At 35.7% G+C, this 15,174-nt stretch overlaps 1 protein-coding gene across 8 annotated transcripts in view; it reads left to right on the top strand.

Moving 5' to 3' along the window:
- INPP4B (inositol polyphosphate-4-phosphatase type II B) overlaps window positions 1-15,174 on the top strand; it is a 753,420-nt gene that overhangs the window by 353,076 nt on the left and 385,170 nt on the right. For 5 of the 8 annotated variants that reach the window (XM_034661575.1, XM_034661574.1, XM_034661576.1 and 2 more), the window contains one exon: window positions 6,197-6,262. The exons of the other annotated variants lie outside the window; for them this stretch is intronic. The gene's annotated coding sequence lies outside the window, so the exon portion shown is untranslated. The remainder of the gene's footprint in view (window positions 1-6,196; window positions 6,263-15,174) is intronic. 8 annotated transcript variants of the gene reach the window in all.

Below are 15,174 nucleotides of genomic sequence, written 5' to 3' on the forward strand. Positions count from 1 at the left end.
ATGAGGTTGAACGTTTTTCCATATGTTCATTAATGACTTGTTTCTTCATTGTGAAGTATCCTTTGATGTTTTGATATTTGATATATGTACAAAATAGATTTGGGTGCACTGCATTTGTTGCAAATAATTTTGGATCTGCTTTGCTTTAAGTTTTGTTTTGTTTTGTATTTTAATGTAGGGAAGTTTTTTTTTTTTTTACATAGTTCAATTTACCAGAAATTTTCTTTTTATTTTCTTTTCTCACTTACAAGCTTCAGAAGTACAATTAACCTCTTCAGAATGGCACATAAGAAATTCCATTTTTATTTATTTTTTATGTTGCGTTTTATTTGTATTTAATGCATGATACATCTGGAATTTGTGTCTATGTCTAATGGGACATATTTGATTTTATTCCAAAAAGTTTGGCAATTATCTCAACATTATGAAAAAAAAATCCTTTCCTTCTCATTAATTTGTGGTGTTCATTTTATCATACACTTACTTTAGGTTTCCATCATATATGCATTCCTAGAATTCTATACCCATTTGTCTCAATTTCTACCATAATGGAAATAGTTATTAATTTTTCTCCATCAAACTTTCTGAGCGCAGGAATTGTGTTGTCCTTTTAAGGGACAATAGTGCTTGGTATATGATAAGCATTAAAAATTTGTTGAATGAAGGCATAAAATTTATGTTTCTGGAATTCCCTATATTCTCACACTCATTTGTACATTATTTCTAAGCCAGTTCTGCCTATGTTAAATGTGTCACAACAATGTATTTTATCAGTAGTGCAAAACCTCCCTTTAATAATCAAGTTCAGAGTTTTTGTTATGACCCATGACTCGTTCTTCAAATGAACTTTAGAAAGTTTTAACAGGTTCCAAAATTACTCCCATTAGAATTTTGATTGGAATTATGCTAAAAATATAAATTAATTTGGGAATAAGTGATATTTATCTTGTAAATACTTTCCTATTCATGCATTTGTTATAGTTCCTTATTTCTCTTTACAGCTTTTTATAATTTTCTTTACCTAATTATTCATAACTAGCTTACTGATTTTGCTGGTACGCTGTAGTGATTCAAGATTACTGATACTATTGGGAGCTACATTCATTTGCTTTGAAAATTTTACTTTCTGTTTATTGCTATTATAGGGAAAGTTATTGTTACAAATTTACCTCACATCCTGAGACTTTTCTTGAATCATTTTATTAATTTTAATAGAATTTTTTGTAGGTATTTAGTTAATGTGAAGATCATGTTGAGAATAATCTCATTGTCAGCTAAATTTTACTTTGCCCTTACAATAAAGGCTGGAAATTGGGGAACAAAAGTAAGATTTTGAAAACCTGCTTTTGGAGGTAGAATTAAATTTCACATCTATTCTAGAGACAGTTAATTATGTTAGATTCTAATAGCTGTATGTATATCTCACGTGAAGCAAGCTGGGTTTTTTTTTTCTTTTTTAGATGTTTTTGAGATTTAATATCAGAGCAGTGCATAGTTATACTGTAATCTGGAAGACTCACTTTTGGACAGAACAATGGATTGAAAAATTTCTCAAATATTTGATTCTCTGCATTGGTACTAATTAGTGGTTATTTTCTATGTATATTTAGATATTTGGATTATTAGTTTCTATTGACATTACAAGCCAACGCACATAAAGCTAGAAAAGCAAAAGCAGACAAGTCAATTTAAAGGGTTGAACTTCTGGGGCACCTGGTTGGCTCAGTCGTTAAGCATCTGCCTTCGGCTCAGGTCCTGATTCCAGGGTCCTGGGATCGAGCCCCATGTCGGGCTCCCTGCTAAGTGAGTAGCCTGCTTCTCCCTCTCCCACTCCCCCTCTAGCTATCTCTTGATAAATAAATAAAATTTTTTAAAAAATTAAAACAAAAAAAATAAAGAGTTGAACTTTTAGATCAACAAAATCAGTAGGTTATATGCTGTACATGTTTATATTGACTTGATGAAACCTGGTGGTAATCTCCTTTTTCCTCCCCATCAAATGAAATCACCAGGTCCACTTTACCCCTTAAATGTCTCTGAAATCTATCCCTCCCTGTCCTTACCACCACTGCTTTTAATTAGATCTGGGTCATCTCTTGCTAAAGCTTTGTAATAGCCCCCAGATTAATCTCTCTAATGTCTTACTCCTCCAGGATATACTTCTTACGGCTACTCACTATTCTATCTAAAACACAAACTTGATCATCTCATTTCCTAGCATAAAATCTTTCTAGTTTCGGGGTGCCTAGCTGGCTCAGTCAGTGAAGCAGCCGACTCTTGATCTCAGTTCAGGGGATCTCAGGGTCATGGGATCATGTGATCATGGGAAGTCTACTTGGGATTCTCTCCTTCTCCCTCTACCCCTTCCCCCCATGCTCGCTCATTGTCTCTCTAAAATGAGTAAATAAACCTTTAAGAAAAAAAAAATCTTTATGATTTCAACATCTCCTGGAAAGCAGGTCTAATCCTGAACATGGCATACAAGGCCTTCCCAAAAAGGCAGCCTGGTCTAGCAGTTATGAGAATGAGTCCTAGAACCAGACTGCTTGTGTTTGAATACAGGTTCTGCTCCTACTAGCTGTGTGGCCTTAACTTAATATTTACAACAGCTTATAAAACGGGTAGCTTTTATTCATATTATATGGTTTCTCCTTCACTTCCTGCACTTATTTCTGACTGCTTTGCAGTTACCCGAGGGCATTTTGCAGTTTTGTTTCTCTGTTTGTTTTTTAACTGTTGGATCTTTCAGGGTATGAATGTGTGAGTTTTTCAGAACTGATGAGGACCTTCATATCATAGAATTCCTGCCAGACACAGCATGCTCTCTCCATGATCTGTTCTAAACTCCGTTCTACTCAGCTCCTGCCTTTGGCATAATAGTCACAATCCTCTCACTGATGGGATATCTTGCCCTTGCCTCACCCAGACTGTCTGGGAACAAGGCACTTCAAGCCCAGCTTTCTTTCATGGGGCAACATGGAAAAGGCAAATAGCTAGCTTTGAATTTAGCTATTTGCCCGTCACACCAGGACACTGGGGTAGAAGGAGGCAGGATATGAATGATGAAAGTATCATTCAGGGCCACAAAGGGATGAATAGAGGAAACAAAGAAGGCACCGATCTCTATAGCATAAGGTGGAGCCCAATAAAGTGTATTCCAATTTTTTTTTAAAGATTTTATTTATTTATTTGCCAGAGAGGGAGAGAGCACAAGCAGGGGGAGGGGCAGAGGCAGAGGGAGAAGCAGGCTCCCTGCTGAGCAAGGAGCCCCATGTAGGACTAGATCCTAGGATACTGGGATCATGACCTGAGCCAAAGGCAGACATTTAACTGACTAAGCCACTCAAGCGTACCTATTCCAAATTTTTTAATATTCCATATTTTAATTCTAATCAGAAATGTTCAATTCAGCTTAACATCCAGAAATTGTTCAAAATAGAATTTTACATTTTCAACTTAAAAACAAACTTTTATGACCTAATTAGGGCTTAATGATCTACTTGGTCATGTATTGTAAAGGTGATGATAAGTGTTAAATAAGGCTTTAGGTTGGCATTAACTCTGTGGGATGTTTATTTAAAGTGACCATGCACTTTGGTGGGTTTGGGTAAATATTGGTTCTTGCTACATGGTGAGAGCTGACAGGGGATAACACCATAATGGAGACAAAAGGAGTCTGAAAGACTCAGGATCGCATAACACAGTTGGTCCTTCTGCATCATAAACTTTCATTCTTCGGACTTGCACAGTTATCTGGTTTACATTTGATATATTTCATCATCACTGTGTGAGGTGTTGCCCTCGCTCTGTATGCTCTACTTGTATTTCTGAAAGTTGTTTCAAGGGCTTGTTTGGACACTACGGGTCATATGAGAGTACATTGACCTCTGTACATCCACATTGCAAGGTAGGCTCATTACCTTTGCAGATGCAATGACACCTCAAAGTATCAAGAGTTGTGCAGTCTATTTAAGTGATAGGAGCAGGACACTGTCATCCACTGTATGTACAACAGAGTACAATGCTTAGTCTTGGGTGGGTTACAAAAAAGAAAAGAGAATGAATAACAGTTTTGTTTAAGTGTTAGAATAAAGCAACTACCTCATACACCTAATGGCAATGACTAAATACAGCAAGGTATTTTTTGCAAAATCTATCTGAATAAAGGCTAACTATAGCAAACTTATGACTTTCCTACATAATTGGTAAATTATTTTTATCTTTTGTGTTTAGAAATCAGTAGATGGCTTTCATTTTCTTTAGTAGCAACTGAATGACTAGCTTCATGCTTTCTCCTAGTCTGAAACTTTTTTCTAGCACTTACCTTAAAAGCAGCTCTGGTTCTATCAGGCTAAAAAAATTAGCTCTCTTAAGAAAAATTGTGATAGGGGCTCCTGGGTGGCACAGCGGTTAAGCGTCTGCCTTCAGCTCAGGGCGCGATCCTGGCGTTATGGGATCGAGCCCCACATCAAGCTCCTCGGCTATGAGCCTGCTTCTTCCTCTCCCACTCCCCCTGCTTGTGTTCCCTCTCTCGCTGGCTGTCTCTATCGCAGTTGAATAAATAAATAAAATCTTAAAAAAAAAAATTGTGATAAAGTTTTTTATTTTCCCCCAATTAAGCAATACCTGGTGTGATTTAAAGCTGACTGTAGTTTTCAGCCCCCATAATAAAAACCATTTAGAGGGGCTCCTGGGTTGCTCAGTTAAGCGTCTGCCTTTGGCTCAGGTCATGATCCCAGGGTCCTGAGATCGAGCCCCGCCTCAGGCTCCCTGTTAGGCAGGATAGTCTGCTTCTCCCTCTGCCCCTGCTTGTGTTCTCTCTCTTACTCTCTCTCTCAAATAAAATCTTTTAAAAAATAAAAATAAAAAAAATTTAGAATGGTGGGAGATATATGAGAACATTAGTGAGAAAATCTTATGTCACATCTGCATTATTGACAAGACCAGAGGAAAGTTTATTTTGAATAAACTATAAGGGTTAAAGAACAACTTTAACAATAAAAGTTATTGTTATTGCTCTCTTTTTGGCAGATAAAATGAAATCTTGGTAATTAATAATAAATTTGCAATTTGAAAATTATTTCTGATAATAAAATAAGAAAAAGAACCAGGTGGCATTTTTTGGTACACTTACTGAATGGCAGATAGTTACAAATATTTTGATAAACAACATGACATAATTGCTAAAATATATAAAATGCCCAGTCTCTGGAACCAGATCATTAGGTTCAACTTTAAATACTGACACTTAAACTAGTCCTGGGACTTTGATTGAGTTACCTCATCTTTCTTTGCCAATTTCTCTGTCCATGAAAGGTGAGTCATAATAGTACCTACCTCACAGGGTGTTATATGGATCCCCAAGACCACCTTCAGGCTTGATGATTTGCTAGAAGAACTCCCAAGATTCAGAAAAGCCATTACACTCCTAGTCATGATTTATTGCAGTGAAAGGAAACAGCTTATGATCAGCAAAGGGGAGGCAAAGTCCCTCTGCCAACTTCCAGGCGTTCTTTCTCAGTGGAATCCCATGGGGATGAGCTTTATTCTCCCAGAAACAATGTGTGACAATTTGTGTGAAGTGTGATCCACCAGGGAAGGAGCTCAGCTGAGCTTTGGTCTCTAGAGTTTTAATGAGGGCCAGTCACTAAGCATGCAGCACCTGATGATTGACCTCAGCTACTCAGGCTTTAGCCTCCCTGCCTCCCCCAGCAAAAACAGGTGTTCACCATAAATGCATCTGGTCAAACTGAAAGAGCGTAGGCCAAGGCACAGACATACAAAAACTCTCTTATCAGGTAGACTATTTCAGAGCTCAGAGGTTATCTTTCAGGAACTGGCCAAAGGCCAGTCTTGAAGACAGGCATTTCATTGGAATGTGCAGGGTTTGAGTAACTTAGGACTGCTGCATTAACCCTTGCCTGACCAGTGGTATGAGGAATAAATGAGTTAATACATGCAAACTAGAATAGCACCTGGCTTGTATAAGCAAATAAATAAGGGTCAGCTATAATTCTTCCCAGTAGAAGAATATAAACAAGAGATAGCTATGTCCCATGATTTTATGATGGTAAGCCCTCAAGCTTGGAATGATGGGCATTACGAACGTATGAAATATTTTAGCTAGGTCTGCATTAGTGAGAGAAGTTCCCAGTGAGACACCACATTCTAACATTTTGTCCTTTGTCCTGTACAGAGCTCTGAAGTCAGCAAAGCAATAATCGAAGAGCAGAGCTATTTGAGGAATACAACAGTAAAGCAGGTACAAGAATGATTCTCAGTAATTAACACATAATACTCATTTAGACTGATGAATAATTCAATCTTATAGCCCTTATTATTAAAAAAATATTTTACAGAAATGCTCGTTTGGTGTCTTAGAACCATATGTGTGATTGTATGATATAGATGGCTGACCATACCCTAAAGAGGAATTGATTTCTATGTATACACTAAATTAATTTTGAGAGTTTCAGGTTGGCCAGCCTAGATAGAAATGCAAAGGAATTAAATAATAATATTTTTTATTAAATCAACACATATTCATTAAAGGCCTGTTATAGGGCAAACACTCATCTGTGAGGTAATTGGTGATTTTATAGAATTGAACAAAACAGGATGGCCCATTGCTGCCCTTAAGGCGCTTATAGTCTTGTGGAGCTGACATGAAATAAATAAGCAAATGTCGACATATGAATAAAAACTGTGATATGTGCTATGAAGAGAAATAGCAGTTTATGGGAGAAAGTGTTGGGAGACAAGGAAGGAATGTATTGTGGACTGGTGAAACAGACGATATTTCTCTGGAAAATAACATTTAAACTGAGAGCTGAAGGATAAGGCACAGAGTCCCAGGAAGATGAAATAGCAGTGAATAAACAGAATAATTGATAAAAGGATAAAGTGGCTATAACAAAGTCACAAATGTAGAGAGAGATCTAAGATGAAGCTGGGTTGATAATTGGATGAAAAGGAATATGGGAATTGGCCTAGTCTCATAGGGCCTTACTGGCCATGGTAAGGGGCTTTTGGACCAGGTCTGCTGGGCTACTTTCTGCCCTTGGCATTTCTATGAAATGTCACTTAGTCTTCTCTCCTGACCCCCCAGAGTAGAGATGCTTTCAGATCTACCACCTGACCCTACTTTTCTATATCTGCCAAAGCACCGTGGAAATGTCTTAGGATGGTACAAATAGATTCCCAGTGTGTTCACTCCTTTGAACACGAGTTCTAAGACATGTACTACATAAAATGGTTTGGGGTCAAGAAATTTTGAAATTTTCTGAATACTGTAACACTTGCAGGAGCTTAATATTAGAGGTTTTGAGAACCTGTAATAAAATAGTAAATAACCAAACATATATGTCTATGTCTACGTAGATGTGTGTGTGTGTACCTTTATTTAACCTGGTATTTTCCAAAGCTATTTTCAGGATTACATTAGAAAATGTTTCCAAAGGCTTTTTCTTGGAAATATGTATTTTAAGAGGGTCCTTATACTTCTGAGGCTGGCCCGCTTTTAGGTAATTTGACCTATTCAGTGGCTATGCACGTTAAATTATATTAGGTAATTTACTAATTTACTAGAATCTAGATAATTGAAACTAGAAAAAATATCTGTTTGCTTCGGTGGTTTGGCTTTTTCAGGCAGAAGATTTTTCTTGACCTGAATTATGTGGTTAATTGCTTCAAATCCTGATTATACTTTTCCTGTGAAAATAATATGGAGTAAGGGCTTACTAAATAATTCTCATTATCAGTATTAGTAATATTGGTTCACTTAAATCAGGGAAAATAAATCCATAAAATAAGGTTTTCATCTCAGCTGCTCTGAACCTTATTCCTTTCCATTGAAAATATCTTATTCTCCTTGATTTGTAAAACTCTCATAATTTAAAAAAGTCTTAAAATGAGGAAAAAATGACTTGGGGTAGTGCCTACTTTAGCATCTAGGAATGATTTGATTTTATATGAAATGTGGAGATTTTGTATTTATGGCAATAAAAGTTTCAATGAGCCAGAATATCAAAGTTAACTTACACTTATTCCAAAAGAGAGGTGCTGAGAACATCTGTGTTGGAAATGGCATTGACTTTTTTAAACCAATTCAGCATCTCTCAATTCAGTTAACTATTCTTAAGACAATAAGAAAAACACATGAAGAATTCCCTAGGATTTCATAACTTAGAAACAAAAAGCCTCACTTCATCCCAAAAAAGACAAGAGACAGCTGTCCTTTAATTACTACTCTTGCCGTTTGTTTTCTACTAGAGATGTCTCAAATTTGAAATCTAATTAGAAATCTTGATTGAAATGGCAGAGGAAAGAAAAGAAAGAAAAAGATCAACATGAAAACGAAAATAGGGATAAAAATAGAAATTGGTAATATCTCAGCCAGAATGAAAGAGACGGCTTCTGGGGAACATGGTATCTGGCGTGAAACTGAACTTGCTGTTTTCTATTTCTGGAGGAATTTTCTTGACCAAATGACTAGTCTTTTAATCTTTATCAATTGTAATTTCTAGGGACTATATTTTGCTCAGTGTAGAAACAATGGTTTTAATGTTTTGAGGCCTGAGTTGAATCCCTATTCCCTAACTTATTCCCTGTCTGACCTTGGACACATTTTCTAACCATATGCAATCTCAGTTTACCCATCTCTAAAATGGAATTTTAAATCCCATGCAACATGGTTTCTGTCTTACTTGTCTTTCAACTTACACACTGACTGATATATAGTAGCAGATATAGATATATTAAGCTCTAGAAAGGAAGGAAAGAAGAGAAAGAAGTAACAGGAAACAAAACTAAATTTGAGAATACATAAAATAATATCTAGCACAGAAGAGTGCAAATACAAAACATTCATAAAGTGCTTGTTAATTCTGTACCCTGGAGGCAAAAGTGGATTCATTAATCCCTTTACTCAAACTTTTTTTTTCCTTATAGATATATTGGATTCTGCTCCTCAGATTGTAAACCCCACTTAAAAGCATAGTGACATATTATTTCTGAATTACAAGCACTTTGCATGCTGTTAGGCATGATAGTTGCTCAATTAATATTTGACTAATTGAGTGAAACAGTGAATTAACAGTGCCAGAAAGAGGATAACCCACATCGTCCTATCCTGGTTTACAAACACCATATGTAACATCCTGAGCAAAAGTGGTTATCCTCCCTATGAATGATTTATTTATTTTTTTTCAAGATTTTATTTATTTATTTGACAGAGAGAGACAGCCAGTGAGAGAGGGAACACAAGCAGGGGGAGTGGGAGAGGAAGAAGCAGGCTCCCAGCAGAGGAGCCTGATGTGGGGCTCGATCCCAGAACGCCGGGATCACACCCTGAGCAGAAGGCAGACGCTTAACCGCTGTGCCACCCAGGCACCCCCCTATGAATGATTTAATTCCGTGATAACGTACCCACTTCCTGCTGCTTCTCCACTCTGCTCCCATCAGATTAGCCAACTTCCTGTAGCTTATGCATATTCTACATTTATAGCTTTTTCTCTTTTTTTCATCACCTACATTTTCAGTGTTTTCTTCTTTTTTGTCTTTCTTGCTTTCTTCTTTAACCCCTCTTCTCTTTTCCCTCCTTTTTATCTATCCCCACGTTTTTGTTGTACAAATCTCTCCAAGTCCAATTAAATATTATCTCTGTGAAGCAGTCCCAGGTATCTCCTGAGATAACTCTCTTAGCTTCCCCTTTGTTTGTTTGTTTATTTGTTTGTTTTTGGTCACTGTCCCTTATTCCCCATCTGTGGAAAGTAACTCTGACATAGAGCCCATGAAAGTTCAGCTGCGTATGTTAATGGCTCTTTTCTTCCATCCTCTACTCCATCCTGTTTCCTTTTACCAAAAAACTCAGCAAAGCAGTGAACCTCTGGCAGAGTTTACTGCTCTCGTCCACGCTGGCGTCTGGGTTACTGGTGAGATGAATTCAGGCCGTGAGTCCCAGGCTGCAGTCACATCAGCTGTCTCAGTTTGGTTAGATTTCCGGATGTGTCCTAAGTTTTGGCTGCTGTGTTCTCAGAGTCTGGAGTCTGGCTCAACACCCAGTGGTCTGGTGCCCTGATTCCCAGGACACCTGTCTGCATCCCGCTCCTTGCGGCCTTACCTTACTTTGGGTAGCCGTTCCTGATTTATGAACCGGGCACACATGAGGCTGAGGACTGTCCCTCCACAGAAACCCATTCTCCTGCTTCCCCATCCCTCACCCCAAACTCAAGGGAGCCCCTGTTTATTGATGCCCATTCAGATCAAACTTGAATTTATCGATTAATTCTTGGTAATTGGACTCTTGGTTCCTATAAGTCAGTACTTTATTCTCAGTTCCGTCTTCTTACTCCTTTACATAACAGATTCTTTTTGCTTTCCTTTCATGATCCTGCATTTCTCTTGATTGACTTTGCATTGATTATTATCAAAACGTTCCACTTGTACCTCTCTTAGTTCATTTTCCACTTTTCTAGCCATGTGAGTAATAGTCAATATTAATATTAATAGTTCTAGTAATATTTATTGACCACTTGCTATATCTTCTAATCTCTTTTTGTTTGTTTTATACTTATTATTTTAAAAATCTACACACAGTAACATTCGTCTTTCTGGTGTACAGTTCTAGACTTTTTGACAAAAGTGAACAGTCGTATATATACTCACCACCACAGTTAAGATACAGAACACTTACCCCAAAATCTTCTGTCTTCTACCCCTTTATGGTCAACCTCTCCTGCCCACCTCCAACCATTAGAAATCACTGATCTGTATTCCATTTCCATAATTTACATTTTCCAGAGTGCCATGTAAATTGAATTATACACTATACTGCCCTTTGAATCTGGCTTCTTTTACTTACTGTAATATGCCTAAGATTCATCTAAGTTTTGTGAATATCAATGATGTATTGCTTTTTATTGCTGAGTAATATTCCATCTTATGGATATGCTTTAAGGTGATTATCAATTCATCATTTGAAGACATTTTGGGTGATTTTGAATTTTTAGTTAAAAAAACATTAAAAAACAGGTTTTTGTGTGACCATAAATTCCATTTCTTTTGTGGGAAATAAATAAGATAAAGACTGCTGGGTGATATAGTAGGTGTCTGTTTATAAGAAAGTGACAGATTTTTTTCCTAAGTAGAGATGCTATTTTACCTTCCTGTGAGCAATGTATAAGAATTCCAATTGGTTCACATCTTTGTCAAAGATTGGCTTGCCAATCTTTAGTTACTATAAAATAGTAACTATAGTCATTCTAATAGGTATATAGTAAAAGCTCATTATGATTTTAATTGTTTTTTTCCTGAGGGTCTAACAGCCTAAAGATCAGTTAGGGAGAACTGATATCTTAATAATAATAAATCTTTCCATTCATGAACATTGTATATATATTCATTTAATAAGTAGATAAATGTAATAATAAATAAATAAAATAAATAATATATAAATACAACTTTATTTTATCTTTCATCAGTGTTTTATAAATTATAACATTGCAGATCCTATACATATTTTGTTTGATTTATTCCTAAAATTTTATGTTTTTGATACTACAATAAATGGTATTTTTTTAAAGTACCATTTTCCTATTTTCCCAATTTCATTGCTAGTTTATAGACAGTTGAATTTTGTATATTGACTTTATATTGTGCAACTTTGATAAATTTATTATTTCTAGCTTTTTTGTAGATATTTTTGGCTATTTTCTACATAGACACAATGTTGTCTGCAAGTAGACATCATTAGTTATTCATTTTCAACCTGTATGTCTTTTAATTCTTTTCCTTGACTTATTGCATTAGTTAAGACCAGAAGTATGAAATTGAAGACGCAAGAAAACAGTGGAGGTATTAAAAAAAAAGAAAGAAAAAAAAAGGAATGGAAATCTTACCTTATTCCTGATCTTAGCAGCAAAGTGTTGAGTCTTTTATAATGCAGTTATATTGATAACTGTAGGATTTTTGCAGATGCCCATTATTGGGTTAAAGTACTTTCCTTCTATTCCTAAATTCCTGAGAGGTTTTGGTTTGTATTTTTTTTTTTATGGGTAAGAGTTTTATTTTATGCACATTGAATTTCCTCAAGTACTTTTTCCTGCATCTTTTGGATGATCAAATGTTTTTCTTTTTTAGTTTTTTTGATATAGTGAATTACATTAATAGAGTTTTAAATGTTAAAGTAGTTCTGCATTCCTGGGGAAAAAACCTTGTGTATGTTGGTTTGTCCTGGAATAAACCTTTTTTATATACTATTGATTATATTTGTTATTGATATATTTGTATAATATATATTATATATTATATTTGTTAAGCTAAGATTTTGTTGATAATTTTTTGTGTACATTCATGAGATAGTGGTCCATATTTCTCTTTTCTTCTAACATCTTTACTTTTGTATCAAGATAATGCTGACCTCATAAAATGAGTTGGGAAGTATTCCCCATTTTCTGTTTTCTCAAAGAGTTTGAGATTAGATTTGAGAGTTTGAGTGTAGATTTGTTAGTATTCTTCAAATCTTTAGTACAATTCACCAGGAAAGCCATATAACCTGGAGTTTTATTTGTAGTATTTAAATATGAATTCAACTTCCGTAATAGGCACAGGACTATTCAGGTTATCTATTTCTTCTTGGGTGAAATTTGGTAGTGTTTATTCAAGAAATTATTCAATTTCATCTGTTAACCTTTGTTAATCTCCACATTCTTCAGAATAGTTCTTTATTATTATTTTAAGGACAGTAGTCTATAATGATGTTCTCTTTTCCATTCCAATATTGTAATTTATAGCTCCTACTTATCTTGGTCCTATTTATCAATTTTATTTATCTTTTCAAAGAAGCAGCTTTTGATTTCATTGATTTTCTCAGTTATTTTAATTTTCAATCACATTGATTTCTGCTTTTGCTTTTATTATTCTCTTCCTTCTGCTTGCTTTGTGTTTAATATACTATTTCTAGTTTCCTAAAATGACACTTTAGATCATAGATTTAAGACTTTTCTAATATTAGCATTCTAAATTTCTGTCAGTACCACTTCAGTTGCCTCCCACAAATTTTGATGATTTGTATTTTCACAATTACTTCTGTGACCTTCTTTTTGGCCCAGTGGTTATATAGAAGTGTGTTGCCTAATTCTCAAACATTTGAGTTTTCCAGATATCTTTTTGTTATTGGATTTTAGTCCAATACCACTGTGTTCTGAACATATACTTATATGATTACAATTTTTTTAAACATTTTCCCAGTTTTATGGCCTATGCCAAGACATGGGGACTGCCTTCACGACAAAAGCACAAGAAAAATGGGGAAAGTGAAAAATTCACCTTTATGTAGTTTACTTCTCCATGTTTTAGCTCCTTTTCACAATTTTCCTGCTTGTGTTAATTTTTTAAAATCCTCAGGTAGCTTGCTTTTTGTGTTTACTTCTAATCAGTGGAGATAAATATTTTGTTGCTTTGTTCCATCTTTGCTAGAAATGGAATGCCTAAAAACTTTGCATAAATTAATTTATTTAATTCTCTCTATAATTAATTAGGTAAGTATTACCATTTTACCAATTTATATTGAGAAAACTAAGGGATAGTATGGTTAAGGAGATTACCCAAAGTCCCAGAGTAAGTGGCAGAGCCTCAGCATTCTGGATCCATAATAGACTACTTCTTTCTTTTTCTTTCTTTCTTTCTTTCTTTCTTTCTTTCTTTCTTTCTTTCTTTCTTTTTCTCTCTCTTTCTTTCTTTTTCTTTTCTTTTCTTTCTATTATTTTATGTTAGTCACCATACAGTACTCATTAGTTTTTGATGTAGTTTTCCATGATTTATTATTTACACATAACACCCAGTGCTCATTGCAATACATGCCCTCCTTAATACTCATCACCAGGCTAACCCATCCCCCCACCCCTCCCCTCTGAAACCCTTAGTTTGTTTCCCAGAGTCCATAGTCTCTCATGGATCTTCTCCCCCTTCATTTTTCCCTTCCTTCTCCTGATGCCATCCATGCTAGATTTATTTATTTATTTATTTTAGAGAGAGAGTGTGTGAGCAGGGGGAGGGGCAGAGGAGAGAGAGAGAATCCAAGTAGCCTCCTCACTGAGCCCAGGGCCCAACACAGGGCTCCATCTCAGGACCCTGAGATCATAACCTAAGCTGAATTCGAGATTCACATGGCCAGCAAACTGAGCAAAGCAGGTGCCCCCAAAATAGGTTTACTAATCACATTGCTATAGTACATCTCTCATGACAAATTACTGTAACAGTTAAGTGTCATGTGAGAGGGATTCAGATGTGCATACCAGATTAACAGAGTTAAATTATAAAAGAAAGACCACAGAACAATAACAAGAAATAGTCAAACAAAGACATATTTATTAACTTTTCAGACAAAGGATAAAGAGTGAGGAAATTCTCAGAGTACTTTACTAAAAGGAAAAGAGCCAGGAAATGTTAAGTGCTAAAATGTGTGTGGGGGTGTGTGTGGGGGGGGAAGTGTGGAAATGGGGCAGGGGTTTAGAAGCATGTAGGAGAAAAAGGTGTGGAGGTGGGTGTTAAGTTGGTTACTCCATTTAAAGGACTGAAACTAGTACTTTGGCAAGGGCAGAATGTAAAGGGAAACTTTTCTATTTACACACAATATTCCATATAGAAGATGCTCAATAAATGCATTTCATATGAATTCATGATTATGGTATTTCCTTTCCTTATTTCTTACACATGGGATCAAAGAAATCCTAGAAATTGTAGGGCTTCAGCCTGAGATTGAGAAGATGGGAAAGGTAGAAAGAAAGTCTGCCCATGTTTTATTCAGTATTTGGGCATAAATTAATGGCATACTTTCACATAAAATTGAAGCTTGAATATCATATTGTCTCAGTGGCAATCCTTAATATACTCTAGCTGATCACAAAAGATTAACCCACGTTATAAAGGGGATTTGTCAAATCAATCCATGCTTTTCTTAAGTTCCATGAGATGTACCAGAGAAATGCTAAATGAATTTGCAGGTGGAACAATGGCTTGAACCTCATTGCTCTGTCTCATTCTTTTTATAATTTGCTGTCCAATTCAAGTGTAGCAACTGAATTCTCTTTTTTTTTTCCTTTTTTCATTACGTATCATTTGCTCTTGCTTTCATTGTAGTACAGTTTTATTGAGTACACATTTTAAGGTAGAATG

Source organism: Ailuropoda melanoleuca, chromosome 5, assembly GCF_002007445.2.
Source record: "Ailuropoda melanoleuca isolate Jingjing chromosome 5, ASM200744v2, whole genome shotgun sequence".
NCBI classification, from domain to species: domain Eukaryota; kingdom Metazoa; phylum Chordata; class Mammalia; order Carnivora; family Ursidae; genus Ailuropoda; species Ailuropoda melanoleuca.